The following is a 13,402-nucleotide window of genomic DNA, read 5'->3' on the forward strand; positions in this document are numbered from 1 at the left end:
AAATGTCATTGCAAGTTAAAAATCAGCATACATTATTTTTCAAGCTTTCTAAGTTTTTTTTTCATTTTGGTACCTATAATTTTATTTTTTTTTCAAACAAAAATATGATTAGAGGCCTTATACTCAATGTTTCACTTAAATGGGTCAACTTTTAATTTTTTTTATTTTGTTCCATTTATGTTCAGTTTCTTCCAAGTTATCTAAATGGTTAAAAGGATGGTTGTTATCTCTAAAAGTCTCAAGTTCAAACATCAAAGACTACAAGGGTGTTTGAGCTTTTATTGTCAAATGATTGATAATCTTTAGAACATATACTACTTTATAATTACCCTAGATTAATAAAAAAAATCAAAGTAATCCACGTACGAATTTGACATATTCAGTTACAATTACCAACGACTTTAGGTGTTATTACAACATTCAAAATATTTCCCAAATTAATTTTTCATTCATGATATACTCTTAATTTTGTTATATATAATATTTGACTATTAGTATATATCCAAATACAAAATTTTCATTGGATCGAAAATAAACAAATCGATTCCATTTATAATCTTAAGGTAAAAAAAAAGCTTGAAAAATAGATTCTTTGAAGAAATATTGATTGTTAGAGACTTTTTTTTTATAATGTTGTGATGAATATAAGGCCGGATATGTTTAAAGCTCTTAATTATTTAATAATAAAAGTTCATATTCTTAGCATAAGCGACGTACAGACTAGACCTCAAGAGATAATAAAAAATCTTAATCATTGGCAGAACATCGGGGGCAAGGGAAGCCTTAGCCCCCGTCAATTTTTTTAATTATTAATTAATATTAAAAAAATTATATTTTTCAAAAATAAATAAAAATTTTACCAGTTCCACTCAATTTAAAAAAAATTACATTTATGAAAAATAAAATATATTTTAACCCGTTATAATAAATTCTTAATTCCGCTCTTGTTTTTAACCACTAAAATCACTTTATTCGTGTTGGTTATTAGAGACTTGAATACAAGAAATCATTGAAATAAATCCAACCATGTTGTTACAGTTTTATTTTTCTAGTCATTTGATCAGAAGGAAAATTAACAAACCTACCTAATAAAAAGGAAGTAATTGAAGTGAAAATTAAATAAAGGGTAAACTACATAAATCGTCACTAAGTCATTTTTGTTTTTTCTACTGAAATTTCAATAGTAACAAATTGATCACTAACGTTATCGATTTATAATAGATCGGTCACTCGACCATTAACGGCCATTACCCCAATCACAGAAATTGGCTGAAAACGCGAGTAAGGATTTCAACACGAGTAAGAATCTTCAAATAAAGGGTAATGGTTGACATCTAAAGTTTAATCACAGAAAATCCATGCTGCATAGAATGGCATATACACTACCATCCAAAACCTACCGAATACTTCCAATTTATCTTATTTTTTGACACAATCCAAACATAATTCAACCTACTCGATTGCAACCATAGCATGATGATAAAAGTTGAGTTGCAACAAATACCAAATACTTTAGTCGGATACATAAATGCAACTTGGAAGAACAAGACAACTATTCATGGCATGCAAATGTATTTAGTTAATGGAGATTATTAGCATATATGATTTATGCTGCTGCAGAAACAGACCCAAATCATCTTTGTTAGAAGTGCACAGGCAATTCTGAGATGCAGTTCGGTAATTTTAAACTCCCATGATCTTGATCTCAAAAGAACATTTTCATACAGCAACCTCTAAAAAGATTTCAGATCAACCACCAGCTTTCTCTTTGCTGAAAAATGCATCATAACTATAATAACTATGGTAATCACCTTCAAACAGGGTTTCAAATAGCGGTCCGCTATCACGATAGCATCCAATAATGTCCGCTACGTTCGTAATAGCGCCTGCTATGGCCGCAGTCCTGGTAAAAACGAAATGGCCGAAAACGTGACCGCAGCCGCGATTTGAAACCCTGCCTTCAAAGGCCAATCGCCACACTTTAAGCCATAAGAAATGATAAAAATGAAGGGGTATTTCAATACTTTTCAGATACTTCATACCATGTCTATGGTACTATTGCTGCTGAGAATGTCATTTTTTTTATAAAATGTATGTATTAAATCCAAAGAAAACAAAGCAGCAAGCTGCAACAATCAACAAACCAACCAAACCAAAACCTATAATCCCATACTATACAGCCCAATACAGTCCCTGATGTAGTCTTCGTGTTAGTTTCACCTGCACAATTTCCTCAATATAACCAAATAATTCCTCATCATTTCTATACAACTTTCTAAAGTTTCTTCTATTTCTCTCTTCCCAAATAAAATATATATATAAAAGCATTCTAAGTAATCTTAAACATAAAAGAAGAAATGGAATTACCCTTCCCTTTTGAAAGTGCCCACTGCAACTCATTTTCCCAACCGAGGCTCCCACGCCCGCACTCCCCACAAAGCCAAAATGGTCTTCCAAACACTTACCGAAAAATTACATTCAAATAACATGTGATTTCTAGACTCCAATGTTACTCCACATAAAACGCAGACACCCTCCAACATTATACCCATGCGTCGCAACCTGTCTTTAGTAGCCAGTCGATCCAGCAACACCAACCAAGAAATAACAGCATGTCTAGGAATGTGAAGAGGAAACCATACCAGCTTCTGCCATGGAACCGTATTCCCTTTCACCCTCAGCTCCTGCCAAATCCACCTTGTTCGAACAGGGGCCGAACCAGTAGTTTCAAACAAGGGCCTCGCAATCTCCCTAAGTGAAAGAATCTTCCTTAAACTCCAGGTAACCCAAGCTTTCGAGACAAAACTCCAAACATCAACCCCTTTAAGAGAAAGAATGTAATCTTATAGGTGCCAAAAGTGGCATTAATGACTAGCATCCATGAAGAACAGTTATGGGCTTCAATATTTTGTTCTTCTGAAAAACACATGCATATTATTTCTAATAATGTCAGCCAAGATTAGATTTGAAGTATGTTTCTAAAAAGAAGAGTCAAGTAACATAGATGCTATGTATATGATTAAATGAAGGAAGATGATAGCTGACCACACACTCAAGGTGAGATTTTCATATGGAAGCCCATTCTGTTGCTTTATGACAAGTGACATTTATGTGTTTGAGAGAGCATATAAAGTTAGTTTGAAAATATTTACTGCGTTACGCATTTTTAAATGTGATGTAACTTTTGGGGATCCATCCTTAAGAAGGAAATTCATTTTTAATATTCCTACCAATGTCGAAGAAAATATCCTGCAAATTTCAAAGGAAACACCAAAAAGATCAGCTATTCGTTCCTGAGTTTCCCCACTATTTGTGTTGCTTTTTATGCATTTTTTTGTACATCAGACTTATCGGAAGGTTCCCAGCCCCGGTAGAGATACCCTGCAACTCTCACTTTGATCCATAAAAAAAAATTATGGAGAGAGTGAAAGTGGTTGTTCAAGGACGATTTGACTAAAGTGACATCTTTAGTCAAAATTTTCCTTTCTAACACCCTGACTAATATTTCATAAAGTAGTATCCTTTCGATTGAGGTGGCACAAAGGCGCATCTTCGGGACGTGTTTTATCTGGTTTTTGCTTACTGGGATGCCCGCGTGTAAGGCGCATCCTGGGGATGCATTTTATATGGGATCTATTAAGGCGGATGCCACGCTGATATTTTTTTAATAATAAAAAAATTATTTTTATTGTTTTTATAAATTATTAATAAATTATGTAAAGTGTTTCGGTTATAATTTAAGAATTATCGAATGTATTTTTTAAATGTGTGTTAAAGGTGGAGTGAATTTAGGTTTTAGTGTTATATATTTCAGGGACTTTGGCATTTACCCATTCCACGTGACATTAATCAGATGGAACAATAGATCAAAACCAGCTTTGATCTTATTGTAATTATAGGAAAAATGTATGAAATTATAATATTACACGTATGGTTATATATCTATTATTTTTTTATTTTGATTATCGATCTATTAATTTTATCACTTAATTATTTAAATGTTATCAATCTAGTCATATATTATCAATATTTAATGAAAATATTGATGCATAAGTTAATAAAATTAGTATAATTACACATTTAATCTTCAATACTTACATATTTTATCAATTTAGTCTTACTTTTAATTTAATTTAATAAATTTAATCCTACAATCAGAACATGAAATGTGTCATCGTATACATAAATTTTTTATAACTTTTAATTTGTTTAATTTAATATTTTTTCTTTACGTAGAAGGTTGAATTATTATAATATTTAAAAATTAATAATTAATTTTTTATAATAAATAATATTAATTATTATATTAAATAAATGTAATAAAATAATTTTTAAATAATTTTTTTAAATTATTTAGGTGTACATACATTGAGAAATTATACAAAATGCAATTATATTTAAATATTAGAAACAAAAACATTCATTTAAATAGAATATTAATTACATAAGGGTTAATGGTTATGTGATGATAATAGAGCTGTACATTTTTTTCTATTGTGCCCGATGTTTCTACAATGCCCACATCGTTTTTGTTCTGTTGACTTCTCCCGAATATCCATATCACAATGTATTCTAGTAGATTTTGGACGACCTGAGTCCCTCAATAGCAATGGATCTGATACAATTGTAAGCAAGTTTGAATCTCATTTGGGTCTCTTTCGTTTCCTATGGGCGGAAACTCAAATTCATATACCTTAAATACTTGTGAAAGTTAGTGTACGTGATCAATATAATTTTTGTAGTCTAAATGCGAATGTGAGCAAGCTGCAATGGCATGATAGCATGAATATTTGAGTGTTTGAAAGAAACCACAATCGCACCACCTCTTTTGCATATTAACTCTGAAAGAGTTAGGTTCAATCCCTTGCAGCGGGCGTGGCATTTCGGTAACACGAAACAATTCACGGGTGCGAGAAAAATTTGTAACCAACATCCCATTTGATGCAGCCACTTTTTTCTGTAAATCAGCTATTAGTCTTGGGTGGTAAATATAGTCGTTTTGCAACCAAGTAAGAGCTTGTCCACCGAGCTTTGCAAAGAGTTGACCCAAACCAAAATAAGTCGTTTTGACCAACGTCGTGACTGGTAAATGACGCGCCCCCTTTAAGGTTGAATTTATTGCTTCAGCCAAGTTGGTTGTCATATGACCATAACGATACCTCCCGTCATACGCATTTGTCCACATTTCTTTGTTGATGTCATAATGTACTCGCACCCCTTCTTATTTTTGCCAAATAGCTCTTGTAGCATAGACTCAAACCTTTGAGGTAAGAGTTTGTAACCTAAGCCATTAGGAATATGTAATAGTTAATATGAAGTATAAATAAGTAATACGAAAATGATAGAAAAATTGGGAAAAAGTAACATACACATCCACACGACTAACTGACATTCATCGTTCTTGTATTTTCCGTAATAGTTTGCAGCAATATGAAGGACACAATAACGATGTTGAACATGTGGAGGCCTATACATTGTACCCAAAGACTCCATTGCTGCTTTTATCTTGGCTCTTCGGTCTGAAATAATGCTTACTGGTTCCCTGGTGACAACATGTAAACGTAAATTTTTAAGGAAAAAAGCCCAGGACTCAGTGTCTTCTCCTTGAACGAGGGCAAACGCAATAGGAAGAATATTGCGGTTTCCATCTTGGACCACAACCAATAATAAAACTTGCTTGTATTTTCCATACAAGAAAGTACCATCAATTTGGACAACTGGTTTACAGTACTTGACTGTATTAATACACTGAGGGTAAGTCCAAAAGACACAGTAGAATTGGCAGCGATCGCGAACCATTCGATCATTCACGTAATGATGTTGAGTTTTGAACTTAACAATTGTCCTGGGATTGAGTCTTTGCATAACATGAAACCAACTGGGCAGCTCGTTGTAAGAGGAATCACATTCGCCATGGAGTTTGCAAATGTCATTCTGTTTTGTCAACCAAGCTTTTTTATAGGAGATGGTGTACCTATATTGTGACTGTATAGCAGAAATCAACACTGCAACAGCTATATGAGAGCTTTGCTTCACAATGGGCATGATTGCTTGGCAAATAATGTTGGAGTCCAAGTTGGGATGATCCTGGTTTATACCTCTTGCACAACACGTATGACGACCGTTGTATCTGGTTAGTTCCCATAAGTTGTTCTTCCTCTTCCTCTTTGATATACGGGCCATACATTGATATCCGTTGTCACGTTGGACACAGTAGCAGACATATTTCTCCGTGGTAGATTGATCAACTCGGGACTGAACTGAGTTACGAATATTATAACTTTTATTGCCATCATTGCTTCCTCCTTCAATGCGAACTCCATTCCAATATGTAAATTACCGTCGTTGACTAATGACTGAAGTCCATAGTTGCCAACATCAAGAAGATCAGGAAATTCAAGCTCGTACATTGCATCATAATCAGCACCATACATATGTGCAAGAAGTTCGGCTAGTGTTGTATTTATCGGAACGTCATCCTCTCATCATAATATACGTTAAACTGTGGTGAGTCAGGTTCAACGAATAATCCCGTTTAGCACCATCTGCACCTGGCTCCCTAAGAGGTTCTTCTGGTGGAGATGAGAGTTCCTCCGATAATCCAATGTTGAGGTCAAATAAGTTCCCGCTTGCGTGTCCTCCCCTTGAACTTGAGGTCATTGTATCATGTAAGATGTGAATAGACTGTCGTCTTGATGGCATTTTCATATGTAAGTCGAAAACATTAGCAGATGAATGTCTACCCCTTGAAGTAGAGAGATGTTGCCATATGGATTATTAGTGAAGCCACGTGGGTTGAGATCATAAGCAGTTGATGGTGAATATCTTCCTATTGAACTTGATGGCATAGCATCTGGCGTTGGATTCGCCATTAATGATGTGAAATCATTACAGATCAATTGTGTCAGGCTATAAACTTGATCAGCTTGATATGCAATGCCAAAGTGAGAGGAATATGAGAGACCACGAGAAGCATGAACTTCAATAAAAGTGGCATACATTTCAATAAGAGATTGTGAACTCCCCATATGAGCATTAACCATCATAGAAACATTATCATCGTTGGAAAGATGAAATGATGTATACGTGAATGGAAAAAGTTCAGTAGAAAATCTATACTGAAGTGAAGATAGTCTTCTCTGGCCAGCTACACGAATCTTTAACGAAATTTTTGTGATTAACTCTTCAAGAGTGATGTTTCTCTTCAAGGTTAAGGGGATATAATGATCTGACTCAAAAACAACCCCCTTTTCAGTTTCCTTAATTTCTCATCATACAAAACAACAGCAGAAAGACAACTCATTTTCAGAGAATAGAGGATTGAGATTTTTTAAGAAATTTAGAGTTTGAGAATTTGAAAGCTTGTGAACTGAAGTTTGTTTTGAAAGTCCATAATACGTTGCATATAATAATGTCTATAACGAGGTACTATTCACGTGAAGGCGCGTTCCCGGGGGCGCCTTCCATTATTTTGTCAGAGAATATGTTATCATTGTCATATTATCACTCATGTCCCTCGGGGGCCATGTTATCATTACCCTATTATGTCACTCATGTCCCTCGAGGGCACTATTCATGTCAGTACCCAAAGTGGTAAAAGCGCGCTCCCGGGGGGCGCCTTCCATTATTTTGTCAGAGAATATGTTATCATTGCCCTATTATGTCACTCATGTCCCTCGGGTGCTATGTTATCATTACCCTATTATGTCACTCAGGTCCCTCGGGGCATTATTCATGTCAGTACCCAAAGTGGTGAAAGCGCGTTCCCGGGGGCGCGTCTTGCATTATTTTGTCAGAAAATATGTTATCATTGCCCTATTATGTCACTCATGTCCCTCGGGGGCTATGTTATCATTACCCTATTATGCCACGCATGTCCCTCGGGGCACTATTCATGTCAGTACCCAAAGTGGTGAAAGTGCGTTCCCGGGGGGGCGCCTTCCATTATTTTGTCAGAGAATATGTTATCATTACCCTATTATGTCACTCATGTCCCTCGAGGGATATGTTATCATTGCCCTATTATGTCACTCATGTCCCTCGGGGACACTATTCATGTCAGTACCCAAAGTGGTGAAAGCGCGTTCCTGGGGGCGCGTCTTCCATTATTTTGTCAGAGAATATGTTATCATTACCCTATTATGTCACTCATGTCCCTCGGGGGCTATGTTATCATTACCCTGTTATGCCACTCATGTCCCTCGGGAACTATTAATGTCAGTACCCAAAGTGGTGAAAGCGCGTTCCCGGGGGCGCGCCTTCCTTTATTTTGTCAGAGAATATGTTATCATTGCCCTATTATGTCACTCATATCCCCCGTAGAACTATTCATGTCAGTACCTATTATTTCTAAGGCATAGCGGTGAAAGCGCGTCCCAGGGATGCGCCTTATCCACGTGGCATCCGATTCAGCAGATCCCATATAAAACGCATCCCCGGGGATGCGCCTTACACGCGTGGCATCCCAGTCAGCAAAAACCAGGTAAAACACGTCCCCGGGGATGCTCTTTTGTGCCACCTCAGCGAAAAATGTGCTATTTCGGGAACTATTTGTCAAAGGGTGTTAGAAATGAAAAATTTTGAGGTGTCAGTTTAGTCAAATCACTAATGATACTAGTATGGTTGAACGGCATCAAATCAACCCTCTAAATGTGTCACATCAACTTTATGTTACTTGGTAATTACCGTTAATATCAAGTAATTTATTTATTATAAATCAATATTGTTACTTACCAATTTATTATTTTTTAAAATTTGAGGAAAAAATTACATATTTAAAATAAAAAAAATTACTCAAACTTTTAGTTTACCCTTTAAAATAAAACATAAAATATTACTTAATTGTGAGAAGTGGGATTTGAACCCACACCCTCTTTCGAAGACCAAAACTTGAGTCTGGCGTCTTAAACCACTCGACCATCCTGACAATGGAACACTAATTTTTAATTTGCTAATTTATTTTTTATAAATCTCTGATTTATTCCCCCGTTTCTCTCTTTTAATTTTTTTTCTTTTATAAAAATAAAAGTTCTATTAAATTAAATCCATACAATTTTCATTCTTTTTTTCATTTTTTAATTTTTCAAAAGATAATTTTCCTATCATCATAATTTCAATGCTATTTATTTTTCATTTCGAACTTTAAAAGCAAAAGGAAATGCATCAAACTAATAGGGGGCTTTTATTTGAGTCATTACAACTTATTTTTTGCTTTGTATTTTTGTGCATGATGACTGCTAACGGGGCTTGAATCAATCGAGAACCACTGTTACTAATGTTGATATGGAGAGAAAGGGGCGTGAGTTTGCAAGCGTGGAGGCTCTTGAGGGCTTGGGACCACCTGTTGCATGAGGGTTGCTAACGTAGATAGGAGACAACCGGAGCGTGACTTACACCCGAGGGCCAATATGGCTGTTGGAATCTAAAGGGCTACATATGACGGCGACAGCAGCTCTTTCATTGTCAAATATTTGGGCTTGTTGGGCTAGCCAGGTTTAGGGTTAAATGTAACTAGGTTTGAGCTTCAGGTTTTAAGTTGTAAATGGATTTAATGGATATTTGGACATTTAACTTTGGGCTTGGTTTTGATAATGGACTTGGATTTATTTGGTGTTTACTTAGTATAATATTATAATGAAAATGGGACAGATCAAAATAGGTTATTACAATAATTATGTTGATACTCCGATGGAGTGTGGAGTAAAGTTGTCAAATTTCAATGATGGAATAAAAAAGATCCAGCTCTTTTCAAAAAGTCTTGTGAGAAGTTTGAGATACTTGACTTGTACGAGACACAATACCTTATTTGTGGTTGTTGAAAATATTTTGATATTTCGATATAACAAATTAAGTTAAATGAATTTTAAGATTTTCCAAAATGATTTTCTAAGTATATTCGATATAATTATTCGAATATCAAAACATTACTCAAAATATTTCAAAAATCATTTTTAATCCTTATTTAAGTGTAAAATTAAGTTTTAATCTTAAAACAATTTCAAAATAATCTTTCAAAGTATTTCGAACCATTTCAAAGCCAAAAATTCTAGATTGCTCAAAGGGAACCGATTCCCCCTTAATAGTTTGGCTCCGAGATTTTCAGAATGCTCGGAGGGAACCGATTCCCCCTGTTCAACGGTCGAAATATTTGAATTTTACACTTAGGGAACCGATTCCCTATGAGGGGAACCGATTCCCCCACGCTCCAAACTGTTTTATTAATTGTTTTCACACTAAAACGGCTATATGATCTTCACTAATCATCCCCAACGTTCAGAAGTGATTCAAGGTGTATTTAAACAAGTTCTGAAGCCCTTGATCAATGAGAAATCATAGAGAAACAAGAGAGAAAGCATCAAACATCAAGTTTGTGCAAATCAAGCCAATTTTCCTTTCAATATTCATTTTGCTTTCAAGAACACTATTTGTGCTCATTTGTAATTATCTTTGAGTGTTCTTTTCTTGTTCTAGAATTGTGCAAACATCTTACCTTGTGAGGTTTTCCTTGTAAGTTTGCAAATTTGTAATCTTCTCTTTGGGAAAAGAGTGTTCTCAAGAATTGGGGTATATTCTTGAGGGTGTTGTAAGGTTATCTCTTTGGTCTCAAAAGAAAGAACAAATTAGTGAATTTGTTGGAAAATCCTTAGTGTGGATAGCTAAGGTAGTGGACGTAGACTTTGATTGAGAAAGTCGAACCACTCTAAATCGCTGTGCAAATCTTTTCAATTTTCTGCAAAAGCTTCCACCGAATTTTTAATTGCCAATTCACCCCCTCTTGGCTAATTCCGTCGATCGATTAACTCAACAATTGGTATCAGAGCCTAACTCATTTGAAGGTTTAATCGCCTCTTGAGTCGATCCGGGAAGAGTTAAATCGATAAAGATGGCGTCCACTTCCGGTTCATTCTCCATGGAAGAATCCAGACCAATTGACGTGCCTCCATACTTCAATGGAACAAATTATCGTTATTGGAAGAGGTGTATGATGATATTCATCAAAGCATTCGATATGGAAGCTTGGATGATAATCAAGAAAGGATATTCATCTCCTACTAAGAAGGTAAAGAAGTGGAGTACTCAAGAACGAAAGGAAGCTCAACAAAACTCAAAGGTTATGCACATGTTGTGTTGTGCAATTGATCCTAATGTATATAAAGGAGTTTCTTCTTGTTCAAGTGCCAAGGAAATGTGGGATAAGCTTGAGGAGATCTATAGAGACAAGGAAGAAGAAGAACCAATAAAAGTGATGTCTCTATTAGCTCTCACAGAGCCAAAGGTATCTTCTAACTCAAATATATCAAATTCAAAATCTTTTAATGAGTTAAAAGATGCTTATGATAAATTATTTTCGGAGTTTGAGACCATGAACTCCAAATACAATAAATTGATTTCTAAATTTATTGTTAAAAATGATCTTCTTTTGAAAGCTAAAACAGACTTGGAAAATCAAAATGAAATGTTGAGAAATGAGTTAGAGCTTTCAAAAATAAAATCTGAAAACTTTGAAAAAGAAATTTTCAAATTAAACAAACTTATTCTAGAAATGAAAATGGATTTTGAAAATCAAAATGAAATCTTGAAGAAGGATTTAGAACTCTCAAAAATGAAATTTGAAAGTATTGAAAAAGAAATTTTCAATTTAAAAGATAAGCTTGAATGTTTAACAAAAGAAAAAGAGATCATTTTAAATAATTCATCTAGTTCAATAATGACAATATGTTCACATTGTCATTATCATGGTCATAAGGAACATACTTGTCCTTTAAAGAAAGGAAAACGATTTAAAATTAGACAAGTATGGGTTCCAAAAGGAACAAGAGGCATTGAAACTAATGTTCAAGGATCCAAAGCAATTTGGATACCAAAATCTACTTAAATGTCTCTTGTAGGTGTGTGGGAGCAATGGTGATAAAGTTGATGATATTCAAGATGCTCTAGCCACACATGAAAAAGGAATGGGTAACCTCTAAACTTAATGTTTTTTTATTTGGTTGCTCATTTATTCTATGCATGCATGAGGTTTTAAATGTTAAATAATTCTAAATGATTATGTTTTGTCTCATGTATGTTGAAAAATATTGTATGATGAACATAATAATTTTTGGTAATGTTTTATAAACTCTAGTTCATCATATTAATTTTTGGTCAAAATTGTTTTTAAAATGTAATTGATATCTCTTTAACAATTGATATCGATTTTTCAAGAAATTTGGTTTTGCAAAATTTTGACCTTAAATTTTTCTTAATGATTATGCATATATTTTTTTAAAATATTATAAAGTTTTAATGCATAACATTTTCAAAAACTTTATGCATGTTCTCTTAATCTCGATTATCAACATTGTATAATGTTTTGTATGTGAATGGATTAAAGCATAATTTGATTAGATGAATTTGACAAAAGATACAATGTCTTATTTTTAAATTAAGTGTTTGCAAAATTGATTGACATTGCATCTACTTTGATTATGCTTGTTGGTCATAGAATAGGAAACATATACATGGTGCATTTATATTCTATTGATATGACTAATTTGTGCCTAGTTGCTAAGGTTGAACATGATAGTTGGTTATGGCATAGGAGACTAGGACATGCTAGTATGAGTGTTTTGCAACGGCTAATTCAAGGTGATTTAGTTCGAGGGTTGCCTAAGCTTAAATTTGATAATGATAAAATCTGTGATGCTTGTGCTAAAGGAAAACAAAAGTGAGTTTCTTTTAAATCCATTAATGACGTATCAACTAGTAGAGTATTACAATTGATCCACATAGATCTTTTTGGGCCAACTAGGACTACTAGCTTGGGTGGAAAATAATATGCATTTGTCTTGGTAGATGACTATTCTAGATATACTTGGGTTCTATTTTTAAGTACTGAAGATGAAGCATTAAAACAGTTCATCATATTTTCAAAAATAATCCAAAATGAAAAGGGTTACTCTATAACTAGTGTTAGGAGTGATCATGACACTGAATTTAAAAATCTTGGATTTATTGGATTTTGTAATTCTAATGGTATTAGTCATAATTTTTCAGCACCCCTCAACAAAATGGAGTTGTTGAGAGGAAAAATCGAACTTTAGAAGAAATGGCTAGAACCATGCTTTGTGAAAATAATTTGCCAAAATATTTTTGGGCGGAAGCCACAAATACTGCTTGTTATGTTGTTAATCGAGTAATGATTAGGCCAATTTTAAAGAAAACTCCATAGAAATTTTCAAAAATAAAAAGCCTAACATTAGCTATTTCCATCCTTTTGGATGTAAATGTTTTGTTTTAAACAACGGTAAAGAAAACCATTGCAAATTTGATGCTAAAAGTGATGAAGGAATTTTTCTGGGTTACTCTTTAAATTCTAAAGCTTATCGAGTATTTAATAAAAGAACTTTAGTTGTAGAAGAGT

General features: G+C 34.1%; 2 non-coding genes across 2 annotated transcripts; both read right to left on the reverse strand.

Moving 5' to 3' along the window:
* Positions 1-979: 979 nt before the first annotated feature.
* Positions 980-1,063, reverse strand: LOC120138603. The gene has a single exon (XR_005517553.1). It is a non-coding gene; the product is annotated as a small nucleolar RNA Z199 (small nucleolar RNA).
* A 7,779-nt stretch (positions 1,064-8,842) lies between these two features.
* On the reverse strand, positions 8,843-8,926 carry TRNAL-CAA. The gene has a single exon. It is a non-coding gene; the product is annotated as a tRNA-Leu (tRNA).
* Positions 8,927-13,402: the final 4,476 nt, after the last annotated feature.

Source organism: Hibiscus syriacus, unplaced genomic scaffold (genome assembly GCF_006381635.1).
Source record: "Hibiscus syriacus cultivar Baekdansim isolate YM2019G1 unplaced genomic scaffold, ASM638163v2 tig00110694_pilon, whole genome shotgun sequence".
Classification (NCBI taxonomy): Eukaryota; Viridiplantae; Streptophyta; class Magnoliopsida; order Malvales; family Malvaceae; genus Hibiscus; species Hibiscus syriacus.